At 35.6% G+C, this 16,847-nt stretch overlaps 1 pseudogene; it reads right to left on the bottom strand.

The window, feature by feature from the left end:
- LOC103245167 (rRNA-processing protein FCF1 homolog pseudogene) overlaps positions 1–15,933 on the bottom strand; it is a 29,459-nt pseudogene extending 13,526 nt beyond the window's left edge.
- Positions 15,934–16,847: the final 914 nt, after the last annotated feature.

Below are 16,847 nucleotides of genomic sequence, written 5' to 3' on the forward strand. Positions count from 1 at the left end.
TGTAGGAAACTTACATGGCAGAGTCCCTGGAACTGGACTCTCTCTTTCATTTCACCTCTTTCCACACCGATTTGTTAGCTATTTAAGTATGTAATAGGATATAGATTTTTTCATTTCTACCTGCCAAAGAGAAACTTGAGTGGCTAAAAAAATCCAAAAAACCAGAAATAATTAAATGTAGCTTTTGAGAGCTCATAAGTAAAATTACAATTTCAATATAAAAGGAAAAAGGAAAGGCCTTGAATGAAGTGACTATGTTTTCCTCAAATATGTAAGCTAAATCACATATACATCTTTGATACCTAGAATAAAATTATTTCCTTGTAAGTTCACAAAAAAGCAATTTATAAAATAATTTTAGGTTTATGTTAGAGGACATCTGACCAAATATAATACTAAGTGTACACTGCCATGAGGCCTGAAAATCAAGTTGGTTTTCATTGTGAATATCAAGTCTTTGTAGACACTATCTTGTGTGTTGTATGCCTGACCTTCCACAGGCTGGAGAGGTCCATTTTTTGTCCTACTTAGGAATGAGTTCAATTCCTATGCATCAGTTCAACTCCTACTTTTGTGAAGATAGGTTTGGAAGCTAAGCAACTACCTGTTCTTCTGATGTGCAAGATTCAGCTTAATGATGGCTGGTGGGATGTCATGAGACTACTTTTGTTCATCTGTTTAGAGTTTAAAAGAAACATATTCAAATTTATACTTTCAGTTGAATCATGGAATCATGAATCTTAGTGCTAGAAAGAAATATATTGAGGTCCAATCTTCACTACTATCCAGTCTCCCTCATTCATACCTAAAAGAATTGACAATGGTGACATCCAATGATGACTTTTTGTTTCTAATTTGGGATACCTCTTTTATTCATAGAAGCATTAGAAAGTAAAAAAACATGTCAGATTTCTTAGGACTTGAACAATTTTGAAAAATAACACAAACTTTTCCCCTTCCATGTGTAACTAATATAAATTACCTCTTAGAAATGGAATGGCCATATTTTGAGGCATCATTTTCTCATATTAAATCCATCCATTTCCAGATGAAGACGGTATTGTCTTGTAGAAAATAGCCAAGATTTCTCCTAGGCTGGTGAGACAAGATTTTCCAAGTATCCTTTTAAATATATTCCATAAGTGTTGACTTTTTTTCTTTATAAATTATAAGAGTGATGCATTAATATATAGAGGGGGAGGGGAGGAAAGGAGATAGAAGAAGGGAGGGAGGGAGAGAGAGAGAGCAGGAGAGAGGGGTGGAGAGAGAGAGAGACACTAATTTTAAATTTTAATCTGCTGTTTACTGAATAGTAAACTATTCAAATGTGATTTAAAATTTCTCTTGACATTTATTGTATTTTGCCTTTCTATTATATTTGGTTTAACAGAAATACATAGTCTGGGGTCAAGTCACCTAATCTCAACCTTGATCTGAACCTTTTAAGTCACTTTCACAAGTTTCATAAAAATATACTATGAGAGTTCAAATAGACAATAAGAATTTTCTAATAGAGGATATTCTTGTATTTAAAATTCTAAGTCAGGGATGGGTGCTAACATTCCTCTTTCTAAGGTTATGTACAGATTTTAGATAAAATGGCCAGTACCTGTTCTGGCAGACCAGAGAAGCATCCTCTTTATGTGAAGAATGTGATCCTACTTTCACAATCCAGGGATGACCATGAGAATCTGGATGATCTTGTCCAGAGACCAGGCACTATTCATAAATTTCTCTCTGTTTTCCTTGCTTATGATTTCCTTCCTCATGGTAAATGACAGAGCTCCAGGTTTTATACCATCAGTCAAGCAGCCGTAGGAGGAGAGAGGAATGAAGTGGCATGGCTTCTCCTGTAAGAACAAGTTCAGAGGGGGTAGGCATCACTCCTTATTACAGTCTGTTGTATAAAATTTAGTCACATGGTGATGTGCAACAAAATACAGGGCTGAGAAATTTAGTTCTTATTCTGGGTAGCCATGTATGCACCAGAAATCAAGGGTTCTATTCCTATAAGTGCAAAGGAGAGAATGGATCTGAGGGGAGCCACTAGCAGTCTCACCGATACTCTTTGGTAGTTAGAGTCATCTTGGGAACTCTAAAAATACGTAATACTGGGCTTCAACCCTGGAGATTCTGAATCAGTAGTTCTGGTTTAGGCTCACTGGCTAAAATGTTCCCAGGATGTATCTCAGTGATGAGGTAAATCACCAGAAAGTTGTATTCCAGTGGAATTGCCTTTTCAGAAAACCTATTATGCTCTCAAAGCTTTCAAAGGGAGAGATATGATAAATAGCTATATGTGAAGCATCTCTGCACTTTTTTGCAAGTAGAACTTTTGTCAAGGATATTATGCATTATGTTGTTTAGTCCTTCTTATGTAAAGGAGGACTTATGACTAATTTCTTTCAGCACTCAGACCCAGGTAAATGCATTTATTTTCCTACACACTAATGTTGTTGTATTAGACAATTAAACCTGTGCGATCCACTTATTTTTTCTCTTTGTTTCAGCTATGGAAAGCAAAGAGCTTCGATGTTCAGGTGTTGTAGCTTTTCTTAGAATTTGTGCAGATAATTTCTTCTGTCTTCTGACAAAAATGATAAAAATAGGAGTTTCTAAGTTTTGTAAATTTAGAATACATTGTGAATAATGACAATAACATTTAATTTAACAGTGCTTATTTTGTGAGAAGCACTATGCTAATCATCTTATAACATCAACCCGGGTGTATCACCAACTTGTATAATCCAACATGGTTCGGTTTCTACATAGTGTAACTTTCAAATAAACATTGTCCAGCCCCATTTATTAAATAGAGAATCCTTTCCCCATTTCTTGTTTTTGTCAGGTTTGTCAAAGATCAGATGGCTGTAGATGTGTGGTATTATTTCTGAGGGCTCTGTTCTGTTCCATTGGTCTATATCTCTGTTTTGGTACCAGTACCATGCTGTTTTGGTTACTGTAGCCTTGTAGTACAGTTTGAAGTCAGGTAGCGTGATGCCTCCATCTTTGTTCTTTTGACTTAGGATTGTCTTGGCAATGCGGGGTCTTTTTTGGTTCCATATGAATTTTAAAGCAGTTTTTTCCAATTCTGTGAAGAAACTCATTGGTAGCTTGATGGGGATGGCATTGAATCTATAGATTACCTTGGGTAGTATGGCCATTTTCACGATATTGATTCTTCCTATCCATGAGCATGGTATGTTCTTCCATTTGTTTGTGTCCTCTTTTATTTCACTGAGCAGTGGTTTGTAGTTCTCCTTGAAGAGGTCCTTTACATCCCTTGTAAGTTGGATTCCTAGGTATTTTGTTCTCTTTGAAGCAATTGTGAATGGAAGTTCATTCATGATTTGGCTCTCTGTTTGTTTGCTACTGGTGTATAAGAATGCTTGTGATTTTTGCACGTTGATTTTGTCTCCTGAGACTTTGCTGAAGTTGTTTATCAGCTTAAGGAGATTTTGGGCTGAGATGATGGGGTTTTCTAAATATACAATCATGTAAATGGTGCTGGGAAAATTGGCTAGCCATAAATAGAAAGCTGAAACTGGATCCTTTCCTTACTCCTTATACGAAAATTAATTCAAGATGGATTAGAGACTTAAATGTTAGACCTAAAACCATAAAAACCCTAGAAGAAAACCTAGGTAATAACATTCAGGACATAGGCATGGGCAAGGACTTCATGTCTAAAACACCAAAAGCAATGGCAACAAAAGCCATAATTGACAAAGGGGATCTAATTAAACTAAAGAGCTTCTGCACAGCAAAAGAAACTACCATCAGAGTGAACAGGCAACCTACAGAATGGGAGAAAATGTTTGCAATCTACTCATCTGACAAAGGGCTAATATCCAGAACCTACAAAGAACTCAAACAAATTTACAAGAAAAAAACAACCCCATCAAAAAGTGGGCAACATATATGAATAGACATTTCTCAAAAGAAGACATGCATACAGCCAACAGGCACATGAAAAAATGCTCGTCATCACTGGTCATCAGAGAAGTGCAAATCAAAACCACAATGAGATGCCATGTCACACCAGTTAGAATGGCAATCATTAAAAAGTCAGGAAACAACAGGTGCTGGAGAGGATGTGGAGAAATAGGAACACTTTTACACTGTTGGTGGGATTGTAAACTGGTTCAACCATTGTGGAAAACAGTATGGCGATTCCTCAAGGATCTAGAGCTAGAAGTACCATATAACCCAGCCATCCCATTACTGGGTATATACCCAAAGGATTATAAATCATGCTACTATAAAGACACGTGCACATGTATGTTTATTGCAGCACTACTCACAATAGCAAAGTCTTGGAATCAACCCAAATGTCCATCAGTGACAGATTGGATTAAGAAAATGTGGCACATACACACCATGGAATACTATGCAGCCATAAAAAAGGATGAGTTTGTGTCCTTTGTAGGGACATGGATGCAGCTGGAAACCATCATTCTTAGCAAACTATCGCAAGAACAGAAAACCAAACACCGCATGTTCTCACTCATAGGTGGGAATTGAACAATGAGATCACTTGGACTTGGGAAGGGGAACGTCACACACCGGGGCCTATTATAGGGAGGGGGGAGGAGAGAGAGATGACATTGGGAGTTATACCTGATGTAAATGATGAGTTGATGGGTGCTGACGAGTTGATGGGTGCAGCACACCAACATGGCACAAGTATACATATGTAACAAACCTGCATGTTGTGCACATGTACCCTAGAACTTAAAGTTTAAAAAAAAAAAAAAAAGCTATAATTCCAACATCAGGAATTAAGAATGGAACATCACTTTAGATCCTATTGGTATTAAATTATGTATGAGGATACTATAAAAATTTATTCCAGTGAATTTTAAAAATGGCACAACTTAATTACCAGTAAAGAATGATTTGCCAAACTGATGCCTATTTCTGACATGAGTAGAAATAGAATATATGAGCCATCATTTTGTAACTCACCTATTCATATTCTCAGTCTATATTCAAATGGGATGTTTGTTTTTTAAATAATTGATTCATGGGAAAAGAAAAACAAAAAAATCGTTGTCCAGCCAACAAATGTAACTAAACACAACACCCAACTTTTACTTAGATCTCTCAGAGATGAACATTAACAGGAATACAGCTAATTAAACACAATAGAAGGTCCTTAAGTGTCTTTCTTCTTAATCTCCTGAATCTTTTATGACTCAGCAGTTGCCAAGTTTCCCCAACTCTCTCTGACATTCAGTGAGTCTTTTTCCCTTTTCTTTTTGTCATTCCTTTGTAGTAACACTTTGCATTATCTTTCTGTGACAGAGGACAGAACTTCCACTCTCAACTTCTGTTGACTGAGCAACTACATTCTAGGATGGCTGGAGGACCAGGCAACTCCAGGCTTGCTGGTTCTTCCCCACTTCCCACAGATGAATTTTGTGGATCTTTTTGAATGCATTGATCTCCTCTCAATGCATTTTCTACCTGGCTCTGCGTTTGAGGTATCCCCATGAGAAGACATGGAGGTTTTGTAAAATTAAGTGACTTCTCCAAAGTCACCCAGCTAAGAATCAGGATATTGAAGTCCAAGGAGTGCGGCTTCAATGTCTATATGACTAGACACTCTGTTCTCTTCTTATACTTTATATGGCTGGGACGACAGCAAAGTTATTCTTTTCATAGTTTGAAAGCATTTCGAATATTATCTTCTAGAAACAGTATTACCTCTTCAGATTACTCATCAGAATTTATTTAATTACTTATTTTTCTTCCAGTCTGCCATTGCACTCATCATAAGCTCAGTGAGATAGTTTTGTCTTTTTCACTACTAAATTCTCACCATTATATGCAATATTGTGTTCAGAGTAAGCAAAAAATAAATACCCATTGAAATAATGACTAGATCACTAGATGAAAAGAGTGAGTTACCTTTCCCTACAACTGTGGAAATTTTTTGTCACTAATAGTGTACCTATCTTTATAATGTGAAGTTTTCTTGGAAATGAAAAATAGTTACTTGTCACAAAAACTTGAGACCTTTGGTATATAGTAATGAGATAGCCTGCTTTCATGGCTCATAACTTAATTGTGAAGGAAATTACAAAAGGGTAGTTAAAAACAAAGTTTTTGTCTGTGGCAACACTATATGTGACATAGTGAAGAAAACAGAATTTTAGAGCCAGTAAAGAAAGGTATAAATCCCAGCTGTCTTATCCAAGACTGTGGCCAGTCTTGGGTAAGAACATTAAATAATTTAAACTTTAAATTCCTCATTTTAAATTGGAAATACTACTTATTCAATGTCATTGTTTATTTTTTAGTATCCAATATGAGATGTATGCAAAAGGTCTTTGAAAAATCTGAATATGTTTATTATGTAAATTATTAAAATTTTAACTTGTTAAATGTCGTGAGTAATGACTGCATCATCTCTGGGTTAAAAAGTACACAATAGTGTCCCAACTGTGTTCTCTGCTTTTTTCCATTAAAATATCAGAAGAAAGGAATGTGTGGGGCTTTTTTTTTTAACTTTCTTCATTAATTTTGAACAATAACTATGCCTGTTATCAAATGCATTTCCATTGATGAGTTCATAAACTGAACAATATGCCTATCACATCCCACATTTCACAGACTGTTATAACATTTTTGGTTTTATAAATATGGTTTGGTAATGTTGTTCTATAGTATTATACAAGGTTTTCTGAAAAAATGAAATTTATTTCACTAAACAATTAGCAAGATAAAAGTTATTTTCTAATCATCTTGTCAAAAAATAAAATTTGAGCAACAAACAAAACATAATATCTCCATTTGGTTGAATTAAACAGTTACAAATCTAATCTTATCAAGGTTATTAAAAATCATTATGTACATTATGTATTAAAGCTTTATCATAATGAAACATTTTTAACTAAGAGTCTCCAAAATGAACAATAACTGCACTTTAGCAATGTCAATAATTCAAAATATGAGTTAAACAAAATTAGGATCCAAGACAATTAATTCTAAATATATTACAGATTATAAACCATAGGGAAGTGGCAAGCCTCTATGGTTATATTGCATATATATTAGCAATTATATTGAAAAGTTCATTTGAAAACAAATATATAAAAGCTCTAACAAAAAACCGTAGACATTTCTTAAATACAAATTTTGATGAGTCCCAGTTGCACAGTGCTGATACTATTTTTCCAATGGATTCCAAGAGTCTGTTCCCACTTTTATTCTGTGTATTGCAATGAAATAGTCAGCTTTACCATAACACTTATGGAAAGCACAATTGCAAAGAATGGCTGATATCCTTGTAACTTACCTTTAAAACTTAAGGTAAGGTTTGAAAATGTATTTTGCCAGCATAATATACATTGAACTGGTGCACATGTCTAAGAAAACTATCTCGCAAATATATATTCATTAGATCATTGCCTTCTTGGGGTCCACATATCACTTGTGTTAAAGATAAGCACCATCTGTTCAGAATGTTTTAAAATAAATGCCCAATCTCATTTCATTGTGTTTTCTCCCCCATGATCTTCATCATTAGACTCACCTAATTTATTTTACATCTGTATTATCTGCATGACTATAGACACTCCAAATAACAATGTCTCATTTAGGCATCATTTTGATCTGAACTCTCTAAGTGTTGGAGGATAAATTTGATTAACTCTTTGAGAAGAACTAGACCCAAACTCCTTTATAAAGTACATAAAATTTGTAAATCATTAACTTAAGCACAAACACAAAAAGACCACATATAAATATACCTTCTATGTGCCTTTTGGTCCATTAACAACTATCTCTTAATGAGGAGTGAACAAGACTAATGTATGTTTCCTACTTCTATTTGGGACTTTGCAGTTGGAGTGGGGCATTTCATTTAGCATTATTTGCTCAGTCGTTTCTGTGGCTCACACACAATCATAACTCACATCATTCCACGACATTGATACTGTACAGATATATTGGGCAAGGCTTGCTTTACTGAAACCAATAGGAAAAAAATGACTCTGGGTAATTCAAGCAGAAAATGGAGGTAGCTACACAAACCAAAAAAAAAAAAAAAAAGTCCCAAACCAAGCAATTATGGTTTTGGGAAGCAGGGACACAAAGGCTGGGTCTGGCACCATAGTAACTGAAGTGCATGGAGCCAATGTTAGGGTGCTGCTCTTTTTGTGAGTCGGCCCATGTCCCCATGGGACCCTGTGTCTTTCTGTTTGAACTCCAGATTCTCAGGAGAAACGCATGGACTCATCTGACTTTTTTTCTAGTGTTTTTAACCTCTATTTTCACCAGTCATGGGCAGCAGGGTAGTGGAACAGCACAAGTATGATGGTGTTGGCATTGCTGTGAGCCAAGATGTACCCTAATTTTGTGTTTGTCACAGTTGGTCACTCTCATCAGGGCTGATATGATCATTGGAAGAATTTTTTCTCTTTATACTAGTAATTCCCTAAAGTTCAGCATTCAAGCACAGAATCTTTATCAGGTTTACATCTACAGCTCTGCTTATTTCTATTTCCATTAGTTCTTGCTCAGATTGTGCAATGCTACAGTTATGACTGCTGATGCCCAACTATGACAAAATGCTCCCTTCTGTACTTCTGGAGCAGGATGGACTCACCCACCTTTTTACAAACAAGAATAAACTTTTGAGCTGAATGAATCTTTGAAAGATTCTCCTCCAGTACGCACAAGTAATTTACTCTGCAGTTAAGTCCTGTCTCCACTACCAAATATTTTCCTCCCCATTTCTACAGATCTGTTAATAATGGCCTATGGGCCTCCTGGAGTTTTGCTATTTAATTATTTTATGTTGGTTAATGCAGAAAATGAATCTGGACAGTACTTTATTTCAATCTGTCTTCAAGGTCCTGGAGAGATTTACTGAATATGGCAAGCTTTGTTTAATGTTCATTCAGTTCTTTCACGTCCACTTACTGTGGAAAAGAATGACTGAGATGAATGGTGACTCCGTGGCATATTTACTTGCCCAGCTGGAAAATTGTTGCTGCTGCTTTCCGAAAAACTTTCCAACCTAAATTAAGGCCATGTTCCTTGAAGTTAAAATGGGAAAAGACAAATCTATACTATAAAATATATATTGTCTTTTTTTGAAATCATACTCTTTGATATATTTTTTTTCAATTTTATAGCAGTAAAGTTTCAATGAACTCAAAATGATATTTTTGTTTCATCATTTAAGGAGTAGTGCCAGCAGACATAGTATCTATTTCTAGTTTTGACTCATTGCCTGACCTTAAGTAGGTCATTTGAGCTTTTAGGTCCTTCATTAATGAAATGGGATTATTAGTATTTATATTCTTAATGGAAACCAACAGAATTTTTATATGAAGAATAATTGGCATGGTTGAGAAGGTGTTGGTTGCTCCCACCACCCAAAGGATTCACATTTTTACCATGTTTTCAAATTACTTGAAGATTTTGACTATCTTCCAATCTTTTCTTGTGTTTAAAAGACAATTCTGATGATGACACTTCATGTTCTGATCATTGCGGTACTCAAGGATTGTACATTAAGGCTAGCGCAGTGGCTCATGCCTATAATCCTAGCATTTGGGAGGCTGAGGTGGGCAGATCACTTGAGGTCAGGAGTTCGAGACTGCCCAACGTGGTGAAACCCTGTCTCTACTAAAAATACAAAAATTAGCCGGGTGTGGTGATGTGCATCTGTAATTCCAGCTACTAAGGAGGCTGAAGCACAAAAATTGCTTGAACTGGGGAGGCAGAGGTTGCAGTGAGCCAAGATTGCCCCACCGCACTCCAGCCTAGGTGACAGAATGAGACTCCATCTCAAAAAAAAAAAAAAAAGGGTTGTACATTAAGCATTGGCCACCTGATGCCTCAGATGCCTTCATTATGGAATCACGATTGCCTAAGTGAGCTAGAGACTATAGGCTTATTTTGATTTGTGCAAATCTAGGAAGTTATTTGGGGTACTAAAATAGTTTCTTAGTATTATGAAAACCCTTTCCTTATTCCAGAGTCCATTGAACCTGATCATATTGATTATATTTAAAATGTTTCCATAATTCTCTCTGTTATAAATGGAGGTTAAAACAAAGATTATGGGACACAATCTGATACCAGAACTATATTTTTCTGGAACTTTCTTCAGCTGCATTCTTTCCCCCTTATGAATTTACAGTTGAAAGACATATCTTTTTACTATCCAATCACACAGAATCTAATTATATATTGTTTTGCTTCTGCTCTTCTTTGCTGTAGATGTTGTAGAAACTTGAGCACACTCCAAAACTAAGTATGATTCAAGAAAGGCTAATGCTTTTCACCTTTAGTTTTCTTTTACAGTTTTTGTTTCTAAGAACGGTATATGCCATGCTTACTTTGCTTATGTTTTAAAGTGACTTTATTTATAATGATCACAGCTACTATATCCCAATTGCCAAGAATTTGATAGGAATCATGCTAATGACTAAATACATATTATCTAACATGTAGCATCAGTATCTCAGTTGTCATAAGACAAGGTTGTTATTCCATAGGTATTAGATATGTGCTGATGATTACATAAAAATATTGCTTTGTGATTGTAACATCATTGTAAGTGGATAATCTGCTTAATATTGGAAGTGGAATCATTTTCTTCATTATTAATTTGTTCTATTACCTATGTCTCATAATAATTTGGGTAATACATAAAGTTCTATGACATTTAAAGTTATAGTCATGCAGAAATTGCTTGGTTGTTCCTATAAAGCTAAGTAGGTAAACAGACATATTTTGAAGAAAAACTTCAGGGACATCTAAAATACTAATCTAGACTCAGAAATGTTTAATTTCATTCCATTTGGAAGTCATGTTAGTAGTGGTTAAGTACATAGGTTCTGTACTCCAACTGCTAATGTCTAAATACATGCTCTGCCACCTTCGTACTATATGACTTTGGGCAAGTTACATAACTTCCCGTACCTTAGCTTTCTCATCTGTAGAACAGAAACAACAGCTTCTTATTAATTGATCTCCCTTATTCTGCTGCTCTTTTTAATATGTACTCCAGTGTCATTGGCTCCTTATGTCTCTCATGATAGAGTCTAATATACATTGTACAACTGGATTATCCCAGGAAGTACACCCTAATTAAAACTATTGTGTCAGTTTGAGTTCAATGAAGTGGAACTACTATGAATGATGCAGAATAAGAGATTATTCTAATACTAATTTAAGATTGTGTTTGAAACGAATGGGCTTTGAATTTTAGCCAATGTTTTCCTGCTTGTTTTGAGATATTGTTTTTTTTTTTTTTTTTTAGAAATGTAATGGATTAGAGTGATAGGATAAAACTGCAGAAATGTCCCAGGCATATTTGTATGGCAAAGTTGGCATTTCATATCAGTGGAGAAAATATAAAGTATTCAATAAGTAGTTTTGAGGAAATTGGTTATTCATTAGGAAAGAAGTCAGGCTATATGTCTAGTACATGTTATTCACAAAAATTCTACATGTGATAAGGATTTTTATATCAAAATCCTGAACTATAAAAGCAGTGATAGAAAACATATGACTATGATTATGACTTAGATTATCATAAACCATATTAATCAAGGCACAAAATAGTGATTGAGATTGATAAATATGAATTTGATGTCAAAATTAGAAGCTTCTTCATAATAAGCAACACAATAGGAGAAAATGTTTTCAATGTATATAAACTAAAATTGGATTCATATCAAGAGTATATAAAATTTCTGTAAGTTGAGAAGTGGTATAGCCTGAATGTTTGTGTCCTCTCAAAATCCCCAAGGTGATGGCATTGGAAGGTGGAGCCTTTGGAAGGTGATTGGGTCATGAGGGCAGAGGAGTCCTTGTGAGTGGAATTAGTGGCCTTATTAAAGGAATTGCAGATAGATAGCTTGCCTTTTTCACCATGAGAAGTTACAATGAGAAGACAGTCTAGGAAGTGGGCCGTTGGCAGACATCAAATCTGCCTTGATCTTGGATTTCCCAACTTTCAGAACTGTGAGAAATACGTTTGTGTTATTTATAAGCCACTTAGTCTACGATGTTGCATTATAGCAGCTCAAACAGACAACTAGACAAGAGAAAGAAAGAAAACCCGTAGAAAAGTGGAAAAAAGGCTACAAATGTGGTAATAGTGGTTTGCCTCTTCAGAGAGACCTGGCATTTGGAGTGGTAATAAAAGAGGGATTTAGTTTTATATATAGGATTATGATTTTTTTCAAAGATAATCTACTAATGAATTATTTTATCTTCATATATTCTAGGTATTAATTTTTTTTCTTCAAATGTGGAACAAATAATTTATTTAACTATGTTTTTCAATTAATGGGAAATTTATTCATTTCCGTAGTTTTGCTATCCAGACTACTGTAATGAGTATCCATTATGTATCTCCCTAAGAACATGAGGGAGATTTTTCTTCAAGATAGATTCCACGAATGGAACTTCTGGCTCATGCCTGACACTCAAGTTTAAGTTTAGAAAGTATAGATAAATTGCTTTCCAAAGCACATGGGACAATTTATACTTTCACAATCAGCGTATACCTGTTCTAGTTTTTCTGTGTCCTTGCTAACAATCAATACACTAATTCAAAGTGAGAAATATGACAGCTCAATAGAAATATGGGCAAAGTCTATGGATACTCATTTACTGAAAAATAAACATAACAGCCAGGAAAAATGAAATTATGCTTGTTCTCACTCATAATCATGAAAATACAAAATATAACAACCGTGGGGGTACCCTTTTTCAATCATCTGTTTGGCAAAAGTTAAAAAAAGTTGCGTGAATTTTAGGAAATGCATGCCAATATTTTCACCATCCAGCAAAGTAAGATAAAAGACTTCTAGGTAGGTTTTTGAAATTAGAAAAAAAAAGTTCTATTTAACGTAGTAGACAAATGACCCAGGGAACTTGTGCAGAGAAGTGAATAAGGATGGATCCAATGTTGAAAGTCAAATATAGCCAAGCTCTGTCAGCAAACTGATGGCAGCAGAGCCTTCCACAGTCTTCCTGTTATTACAATTAGATTGGGTAGAACCAGAAAAGGCCGAGGCTCCTAAAAACTGGCAAAAATCCAGAATCGAATAGAAGAGGTGGGGCCCCTTGACAAAACTCAAGGCCTAGTGGTCAATGTCGAAGATATGTGCAGTCAAGTTGAAATATGAGTATCTCGTGGAAAAACTGGAGAGTGAGAACTCCTGAATTTTTTAAGGGGTTAGGAGAGAAATGTCCCTAAGCAAGTTTAGAGTGCTTTCTTCAGCAGTAAGGGCTTGTTTCTGTAACCATTATAAGAAGAATATACATTTAATGGACCACTGCACATGCCTGGAGAATCATAGTTTGATGTTGAAAAGGCTGCAGAAAAATTAGGGGCATTTGGAAAGTGAGCTTGGTCCTAAGGCCAGTATCTTCCGGGCACTATACTGTTAGATTAAGCCTTGTAAAAACTATCTGGGACCTTTCGCTCGGAATTATGATCCAGAATTTTCAGGATATTTCCCAAGAGACCTGTGGAGCCATAGGCTACACTAAGTAGGGTTGTGCTAAGCAATGTTGGAAGTGAATTCTAATATACTCTATTTTTCTAAGTCAGAGATCACTCTGTATCTTGGGAATATCGTGAACTGGAATTTCTGAAGGGAATTGAGGGAGTGAGTTAATTAGGCACACATCTGAGATAGTGTGCTCAAATTTCTACAGACCAGATAGGAATAGGTATGCTCATTGTGAACAATGTGAGCCTCTCCTAGGTAGTCAGCCAGTTTTGCTACAGGCAGACTGAGGAGCAGTGTGTGTCTACTCCCCTGATATATTACCCAAGTAGTAGCATGAAGCTACAAATAGAAGGAGGAAAAGGAAACAGCTTCTTATTTGCCCAACCCAGAAGTGGGAAATGAAGGTGTGGTTAGAACTCAGTTTAAACAAGAGGAGAAAGACCTCCTTTATCCATAAATGAAACATAGGTTGTACAAAAGATGTGAAGCACTGAATAGAATTATAATGTTACAAAAATTTCAGATCACTATTTAGAGGATGAGTTTTCATTAATCTGTGAATCAAGAAAACATATATTGGTATTTCAAAATCTTTTTGTGTATCTGATACATGTGGGTTATTCTGAACTGAATGAAAGGAATAAGATTGGGGACACCATGACTTGAGCTCAGGATACCCATTGCCAAGGAGTGAGAAGTGGTAGCTTTTAGTGTTGTGTTTAATTTTAGGGAGTGGGTATCATCAGTTACATTTGGCTAAGGAAGGTAAGGCAGCTTTCCTCAGGTTCATCCCACTGGAATACATTAGGTAAGATTTTTCTAAAGTGAGGTTATGTTTCATTGGTTGATGAAGAGGAACACTGGGATCTAAACAGTTTTGGAAGTACTGGTGTAATTAGATAAAATATTTGTACAGTACTTGGAAGACTATGAAGGAACCCTGAGAGAAACAACTCCTAAAGATGCCAAGGTGCTTCCGGGAGAGGATCATTCCTGCTACCTATCTGCGAGGTATGCAGGGAACATAGAGTTCTCTAGTAGGAAAAAAGCCAGTTCCTGAAGATCCTTTGGCTTCATCCACAGCCTCATCCAAGTAGCATTAGATAGCTAAAGCTGTTTATGAAACTCAGTAAACATCATAGTACTGATCAAAGAAGATCAGTACTATGTAGTGGATCAAAGAAGACCCTAGATAAACAAAAGCATATTGCTGAGTTAATTCAAGGATACCATCAGTGTAGAGGCATCTTGCAAGTCTGCATCCAAGACATTGAAAATAAGATCCATTTGATGGGTATAGAATAATTTACATACATGAGTCACATGATAAAGATTAACAATTTTTTTATACACTAAAAAAGCTATTTGTTTTGACTCTCTTGCTTTTTCCCCCTCAGAAATTTGCTATCCCATCCCTCCTTTTCCCACAAATAATCCATATTAACTACATACAATCTCTTCCTTCAAATTAGTAGAATTATATAAAGATATAGGTATATGTGTGCAAGTATACAAACATACATATATAAATATACATATATGTAGATATGAAACCTATTTTTTGTTACTGTTTTGTAAAATACTTTTTCATATGGAAAATGCTGTGAATTTGGTAAAACTTTCTGCCAGGACCAGAGAGGAGTGAGAGAGAGAATCCCCTTTTGGGGAGTGTTTGTTTCACCAGACACTAGAGAAGGTGGTCATGTGCAAGGCTTAGAGTCTAGAGCGAGGAACTTGTACCAATTAAGGGCCTGAGTTTTGAATGAATGGCAAGAATGATCCACTCCATAGCATGTATATCTATGTACATTTTTAAGAAGTTGGAAGATGGGCTGGAATCTGAATTAGGTAACTGTTTTATAAATTCTTCTGGATTGAGTGTGAATCATGATCAGCCAGTAGTAAGGTTGTTTATTAATGGATAACCCTTTGTGTCTTCTAAACCAAGTACAAGTGCAGTAGTTCATTATGCTCACTGGGGTAGACCCCTGCAACTTCAAATGGTGGCTGGAAGGGCCTTGGCATCCCAGTAGAGTGCCCAGGTGCACCAGAGTTGTGGTAGAACCCCACAACAGTATTCTCTTTGTTCGGTGGCATTGAATTTCTGAGCATAATATTAGTGTCTCAGGAAATCCTTCCCAAGAAGTTATTTCCAGCTGGCAGCTAGTAATTTATTCCAAATGTCTGAATGAGCTGAAGAGAGTTTCCTCTGGTCTGAAGTTGCTTGTCCTGGCAGACAGATGTCTGTACTGCTTCTTACTTTTTAAAAAATTTGTCTCTGCTACACAAGGCTTAAAGATCTCTCACCTTTGTGTCGTTTGCCTGGAGACAGCAAAATAATGAATCTGAATAGGAGACAGATCCTATCACAACTGCTCTCCATAACTCTCTTATTTATTTTTCCTGACACAATGATTTTATCTTCATTTGTATCCCTCATTATGGATTTTTCTTTTATTTTATACTCAGTAAGTTTGGCCTTGGCAGCATCAACTCTACTGTTTGGAAAGCTCTTTGAATTTGAATTTGAGGCTTAAGCCACGGTTGAAGTTGCCTTTGGCAACTTCTTTTTCAGACAGACAGATTTCTTCAGTTTCCCTAAAGGACGTCTAGGGCACTGAGATGAGACCATGTCCTGGACAACACAAAGACCTCTCAACAGATGTGAGGTATGCTCAAAGGCAGTCTAAACTCCAAATTTTTTAAATGGAAGGAAGTGAGTGATCTAAAGTGATTTTCTAAAAACAATCATTGCCTTACAGCTCTAGGGATTCAGCAAGCAAAGTATTTAATGCTTGTCATTAATAGGATATACCTAGGTAATTTCTGATGCTTTTGAGATATAATAATAGAATTATTTAATTAGAAAAGTTTCTAGGGTTTTATTGAGATGTTGTAGAGTGGGAGTTTTGAACAAGTATTATTGCATAGAGATGGTCTTTGACTTATGATGGTTTGACTTCGGAATTTTCAACTTAATGATGGTGCAAAAGCTATACTCCAATAGAAACTGTGTTTTGAATACCCCCACAACCATTTTGTTTTTCATTTTTTAGCACAGTATTCAATAAATTACATGAGATATTCAAAATTATATTATAAAATATCCTTTGTTTCAGATGATTTTGCCCAACCGTAGGCTAATGCAAGTGTTCTGAGAATGTTTAAGGAAGGCTAGGCTAAGATATGATGTTTGGTAGGTTAGATGTGTTAATTACATTTTCAACTTTTTTGGTATTTTCAACTTATGATGGGTTTTTTTTGGTGATGTAACCCAATTGTAAGTCGAGGATCATCTGCATACTGATTTGTTAATTAACATTTTAAATTTCCTCTAATTAAATATTAAAAAGC

Source organism: Chlorocebus sabaeus, chromosome 23, assembly GCF_047675955.1.
Source record: "Chlorocebus sabaeus isolate Y175 chromosome 23, mChlSab1.0.hap1, whole genome shotgun sequence".
Classification (NCBI taxonomy): Eukaryota; Metazoa; Chordata; class Mammalia; order Primates; family Cercopithecidae; genus Chlorocebus; species Chlorocebus sabaeus.